The following is a 6,721-nucleotide window of genomic DNA, read 5'->3' as shown; positions in this document are numbered from 1 at the left end:
TAACATAGATAGGGCAATTGTGGCAAAAGACAGGAACGGGGCGAGAGCAGGAGGGGAACAAACAAAAAAAAAAAAAGGGGGGGGGGGGAGAAGGAGAGACCCCCCCACCCCCTCCCCCCAAAGGGAGAGGGGGAGAGAGAGGGCAAAAAAAGAAAATGTTCCAAATATTTATTTAGAACTCCACAACATCTCAATTCAATACTCAGCAGGGAAATTTCCCCTGCTGAGTTCTTAGTCCGATAATGGTCCTCTTCAGAGGACTGCTTTAATTTAAAAAAAACCATGTCAATTCTATTAAGGCCTATTAACCTAGTTGTTATCCATTTATTGCTGTCTATCTACACCCTATTTAAGTTGTAGATTCTATTTCAGAAAAAAAAATTTCAGCTTCACGAGCATTTTCGAAAAGATACACCTTGTCCCTAACCATTATTCTAAGTTTGTGTGGGTATAATAGTGTCGCTTTATATCCTCTTTGTATCATTTTTGTGCATATTGGTGCCAATTCTTTCCTCCTTGAGGCTGTCTCAGCTGAGAAGTCTTGAAACAATAAAATTTTGGCACCATCTAAGCTGATTGGTTGTTTCTTTTTGAATTGTTGAAGTATATTAGTTTTGTCATTATAATTTAGGAAACGCACAATTACTGGTCTGGGCCTATTTGTTTTATTGTCAGTTGGGGGTGGGCCTATTCTATGAGCCCTTTCAATTATTATGTGAGAAGGAGGCATTTCTAAGAGTTGTACTAGAGTTTGAGTGACAAACAAGGAGAGATCTTCGTATTTTTTGCCCTCAGGTATTCCTATAATCCTTATATTGTTCCTACGAGATCTGTTTTCCAGGTCTTCGATTTTTAAAATTAATTTTTGGATTTTGGAATTATTTTCTTCTAGATTGGAGCTGTGCGAGGTGGTAAGATCCTCTAGGTCCGAAACCCTCTGTTCTGCCTCCTGTAGTCTGCTTGAGAATTGCCTTATTTCCTGGGAAAGTTGTACTATAACCTGTTTTATCTCAGATCTCAGGGTTTCAAATTTAGGAGTTAATGCTTCTGATATGTTAGAGACCAAATTTTGAATATTTAAAGTCTCTGTGGCAGGGTTGGTACTAGGTATGGTGATATCTGCTACATTTTCTGAGACTCCTTTGGTTTTTTTATCCTTATGTCTGCCTGCCATGCTTGGAGAAGTAGTTCTAGGGGTGGTATTAAAGAATCTTTCCATAGGACAAAAGAGAACTGTGTAAGGGGAGTGAATAGCTGCGTGGGTGAGAGCTTGTGAGTTATAGACCCTAAGTCAGAATGTGAACGTGATTATGTTAGTGTAAGTAAGTGGACTGTGATGGTGTGCGGGAAGGTTATTGTGAATTGCTAAAGTGAAAAGGGAAGGGGGGAAAAAGGGTGAGGGAGATGAAGAGTGAATTAAGGAGGGTGACCTCTATGTTATTAACCTGTAAAACAGGGTGCAAAAAGGTGAATTGTGTAAATGCCAACAGTGATTATATGCATACAAAATAAAAAATAAAAACCAAAAAACCCACTTAAAACAGTGATCCGCGAGGGGGTGTGAATTGTTTAAGTGTTTTACTATGAACTGTTCTACCAAGCAATGACTAGGTAGGATTGAGACAGTCTGATTCTGTTTCGCCTGTTCTAGCTATTTAAACCACTTAACAGCTTTCACTTATCCATTCCAGGCAGGCAAAAAATACTCCTAATTTAAGTTTGTAAATTAGTGGGGCCTAACTTCCAATTACCCTAGAAGAGGATTTTATATGCAAGAAGAACTAGATGTTTAGCAAAATTAATGCTTTACATTTATATACAATAATTTACCTGGTGAAGTAAGAGAGTTAATTGACAACGTGTAGGAGTTATCGTGGGAACTGCCTAATTACTATTTCCCTAAGTCTTAAATTAATCTTCCCTTCCTTTCCTTCTCTCAGTCAGGGATAATCCGTTGTATGTATATTTATGTAATTAGCATGTTATTTTTAGTGTGCTCTGTATGATAGATGTCAAATGTGATTACCCTGCCTGTAGTAAGAGTGATTAATACAAGACTATCCGGCCCAGCAACAGCAGGATTATATCAGTAAACCTGAGTCTATCTCAATAAACTAAAAGTTGCCAGCTCAAGTCAATTTATACTGTAGCTGGCCTATTAATAAAGGTTATTACTATCCCCTTAATACAACTCTTATTTGAAATGGTATATAGTTTAATGTGTGAAGTACATTAGTACCTCAGTGCCTGTGACCAATGTTAGTCGCTGCAGTATGTCTTTTTTAAATTACAGGATAATACTCAGCCTTAGAGTTTACTTATAATCTGAGCCTATATGATAGTCAGCAGGAAAAAAGCCCAGATAGACACTCAATTACCTGCTACAACAAAACAAAATATTTTTGTGGTTGATGGATAATTTTGTAAGATATACTCTGTAAAATACCTCCTCTACAAGGAATTAAACACTTCTATGTTTAAAATTCAAAGCAGAAACAAGTTAGCTTACGGTTAGTATCTTAAATTATTATGTGTAGGGTTAATTAGAAGGATAGAAAAAATAGTTACTAGCACAGAAGAACAGCAAGCAATACCAAAATATGGGTTCCCCCTATCCTGCTGTTCCTCCTTCACCTCCTATTCTCCCCACTCCTAGCTTTCTCTTTTAGAACATTTGAGCGAAATTTATGTTTTGTGAATTAAATTGCTCAAGACCACATAATTATAACAGACATCAGCCAGGTATATATCTGTTTTTTTACAATCATAAGAAAACTTATAGCTTTACACCTGCACTGGAGTATATTGTATGCTCGATATATTAATTCCTCTGATGTCTATACCTTGAGTTGAATATGACATACTTTATATAACATCCAAACAGCTGTAGGGGATCTCATTTCTGCTAGTTTAGAGAGATTTCTTAGCTTAAATCTCAATCTTAAACCTATCCTATAGGGACTAAGTATAGCAGAAAAGTTAACCTTCTAATGCCCCTTCAGGAGATTAAACACAGCAGTATTTTTTATAGAAGCAGAGGCTAATTAGATTAGCAATATGTTAAAGCAAAAGTAATATCTTAGGTTAGTATATACAAGATTATGTGCAGGGAAGGAGAAAATAATTAGATGCAAATAGCAATCAACAACAATAAACAATTTACAAGTTCCCTGAGTCTTGTTTTTCCAAGAATCTAAGCAAAATTTAAACTGTGTGTGTTTGAGTTCATAAATTGCAGCAGGCAGTTTCTTGAAGATAGAGGCAGTTATATGTTGGTTAACTAGACAAGGTATTAAGATATCCTTCTAATTACTCAGCTCTTCCCTTTTTACCCCTTCTATTTTTTTAACCCGGAGTTTTATCAAAAGAGCTTAGAGAGAGTTCATCCCCGAGGTAACCTTCTTCATGTAAATTTTTATGGAGGAGGCAAAGAAAGTCAGTATGTTTCAAAGCAAGGATTATTTTTAACTGCCAAAGTTGTAACATGCAGATGAGGATATTGAAAAAAGTTTATGCAGAGGCTGTTATATTTTCTGAAGATTACTGAAGAAGTGCATGGGCAAGTCACTTGGAATATCATATACTTTACCAACTCCTAGCCGGGAGTGTAGAATAACTGGAGCGACCCTTCTCAGAGCAAAAACCGGGCCTCCCCTACACGCAGCACCGGTGGGAGGAGAAGCACCGGATAGACAGGGAAGAAGTTGGCAGAGTCCTGAATCACGCCACCTGGTAGTAAGGAGCCTGATTCCGGCGTCGAGAGGTTGCAGCTGCTTGTGTCAGGTTGGGCGGCGCAGCAAAAAGATGTGGCCCGGGTCCCTCACGCAGCATCGGTGGGAGGGAGAGCCCGCGCCAGTAGAAATCAGCGCCCAAGATATCACTACGCCACTGCTTTGTCCTGACGCTCAAGACGCTGTGGATCAGAGTGTGTGTCGGCTGCCAACCAAATCCGCACCGTCCCGCTGGTCAAAGGTCTTCGCCCCGAGTCAGGTACAACATGCAGGGGTCAGTGGGCTTGAAAGAATCACAGGCCAGTATCTGGTCAGAGTACCAGACTCACCTCCATTGTTCCGTAGGGCCAGGTAAGGCTAGAACTGGAATAGCAGCAGTCAGTAAAAAATGATTGTTGTTTTTAGGCTGACCCAGTTTTTGTTTAAAAGTTCAGATAGGGTTTAGCCCTTAAAACCAGTATGTCTGCAAATAGACATTAGCACCTGGGAAGGAGAGTTCAGCAAGATGTGGATAACAGGTATACTGGTTAGCCAAGGATCAATCCCCCTGCACTTCTTTCAATACTTAGTATAACAAATTTGTTAGTAGTTACATAGTTTTTAGTATCTGAGCGAAGGATTTTACAGTGGTTTTTATAGGTCTATGTAAGGACTACTAAATGCAATTTAGTGCTTTGGAATGGCACTAAAGCAGGTTCCGATAGCGATGGTTTTTGGCTACACAAGCCACCCTAGGTCTGAGGGTTGAGGTGCAGATTTCCCGCCAGCAGGCTTGAAGAGAGGTAAGTCAGAGCAGGTGTCTTGCATGACCATACACCTGAGCTCCTCCTCCGGAACTCTCTAGATCATGCAATTTTTCCAGAACATGCAATTTTAAGCAACTTTCTAATTTACTCCTATTATCAAATTTTCTTTGTTCTCTTGGTATCTTTATTTGAATGTAAGGTTAGGAGTCGGCCCATTTTTGGATCAGCACCTGGGTAGTGATTGCTTATTGGTAGCTACATTTCGACACCAATCAGAAAGTGCTACCTAGGTTCTGAACCAAAAATGGACCGGCTCTTTATGCTTACATTCTTGCTTTTCAAATAAAGATACCAAGAGAATGAAACAAAATTGATAATATGAGTAAATTAGAAAGTTGCTTAAAATTGCATGCTCTATCTGAATCATGAAAGTTTAATTTTGACTAGACTATTCCTTTAATTTTCAGAGCTAAACTACATGAAACATGGGTAAAATAATTAAAATATATTGCAAACTAACGGCTAGATTTGGAGTTTTGTCGGTAACGACCCGAAAAACTAACGCCGGCTTTTTTCTGGCCGCACCATAAAAATAACTCTGGTATTGAGAGTCCACATAAAGGCTGCGTTAGGCTCCAAAAAAGGAGCGTAGAGCATTTTTAACGCAGCTTCAACTCTCAATACCAGAGTTGCTTACGGACGCGGCCAGCCTCAAAAACGTGCTTGTGCACGATTCCCCCATAGGAAACAATGGGGCTGTTTGAGCTGAAAAAAAACCTAACACCTGCAAAAAAGCCGCATTCAGCTCTTAACGCAGCCCCATTGTTTGCTATGCGGAAACACTTCCTACGTCCGCACCTAACACTCTAACATGTACCCCGAGTCTAAACACCCCTAACCTTACACTTATTAACCCCTATTCTACCGCCCCCCGCTATCGCTGACACCTGCATTTTATTTTTAACCCCTAATCTGCCGCTCCGTAAACCGCCGCTACTTACATTATCCCTATGTACCCCTAATCTGCTGCCCTAACATCGCCGACCCCTATATTATAATTATTAACCCCTAATCTGCCCCCCTCAATGTCGCCTCCACCTGCCTACACTTATTAACCCCTAATCTGCCGAGCAGACCGCACCGCTATTATAATAAAGTTATTAACCCCTAATCCGCCTCACTAACCCTATAATAAATAGTATTAACCCCTAATCTGCCCTCCCTAACATCGCCGACACCTAACTTCAATTATTAACCCCTAATCTGCCGACCGGAGCTCACCGCTATTCTAATAAATGGATTAACCCCTAAAGCTAAGTCTAACCGTAACACTAACACCCCCCTAAATTAAATATAATTTTAATCTAACGAAATTAATTAACTCTTATTAAATAAATTATTCCTATTTAAAGCTAAATACTTACCTGTAAAATAAACCCTAATATAGCTACAATATAAATTATAATTACATTGTAGCTATTTTAGGATTAATATTTATTTTACAGGCAACTTTGTAATTATTTTAACCAGGTACAATAGCTATTAAATAGTTAAGAACTATTTAATAGCTAAAATAGTTAAAATAATTACAAAATTACCTGTAAAATAAATACTAACCTAAGTTACAATTAAACTATCAATAAATTAATTAAATAAACTACCTACAATTACCTACAATTAACCTAACACTAAACTATCAATAAATTAATTAAATACAATTCCTACAAATACATACAATTAAATAAACTAGCTAAAGTACAAAAAATAAAAAAGAACTAAGTTACAAAAAATAAAAAAATATTTACAAACATAAGAAAAATATTACAACAATTTTAAACTAATTACACCTACTCTAAGCCCCCTAATAAAATAACAAAGCCCCCCAAAATAAAAAATGCCCTACCCTATTCTAAATTACTAAAGTTAAAAGCTCTTTTACCTTACCAGTCCTGAACAGGGCCCTTTGCGGGGCATGCCCCAAGAAATTCAGCTCTTTTGCCTGTAAAAAAAAAAACATACAATACCCCACCCCCCAACATTACAACCCACCACCCACATACCCCTAATCTAACCCAAACCCCCCTTAAATAAACCTAACACTAAGCCCATGAATATCATCCTACCTTGTCTTCACCTCACCAGGTATCACCGATCCGTCCTGGCTCCAAAATCTTCATCCAACCCAAGCGGGGGTTAGCGATCCATCATCTGGTGGCTGAAGAGGTCCAGAAGAGGCTCCAAAGT

Source organism: Bombina bombina, chromosome 5, assembly GCF_027579735.1.
Source record: "Bombina bombina isolate aBomBom1 chromosome 5, aBomBom1.pri, whole genome shotgun sequence".
Taxonomy (NCBI): Eukaryota; Metazoa; Chordata; class Amphibia; order Anura; family Bombinatoridae; genus Bombina; species Bombina bombina.
The sequence above is the reverse complement of the archived record's forward strand: the minus strand, read 5'-3'. Positions refer to the sequence as shown.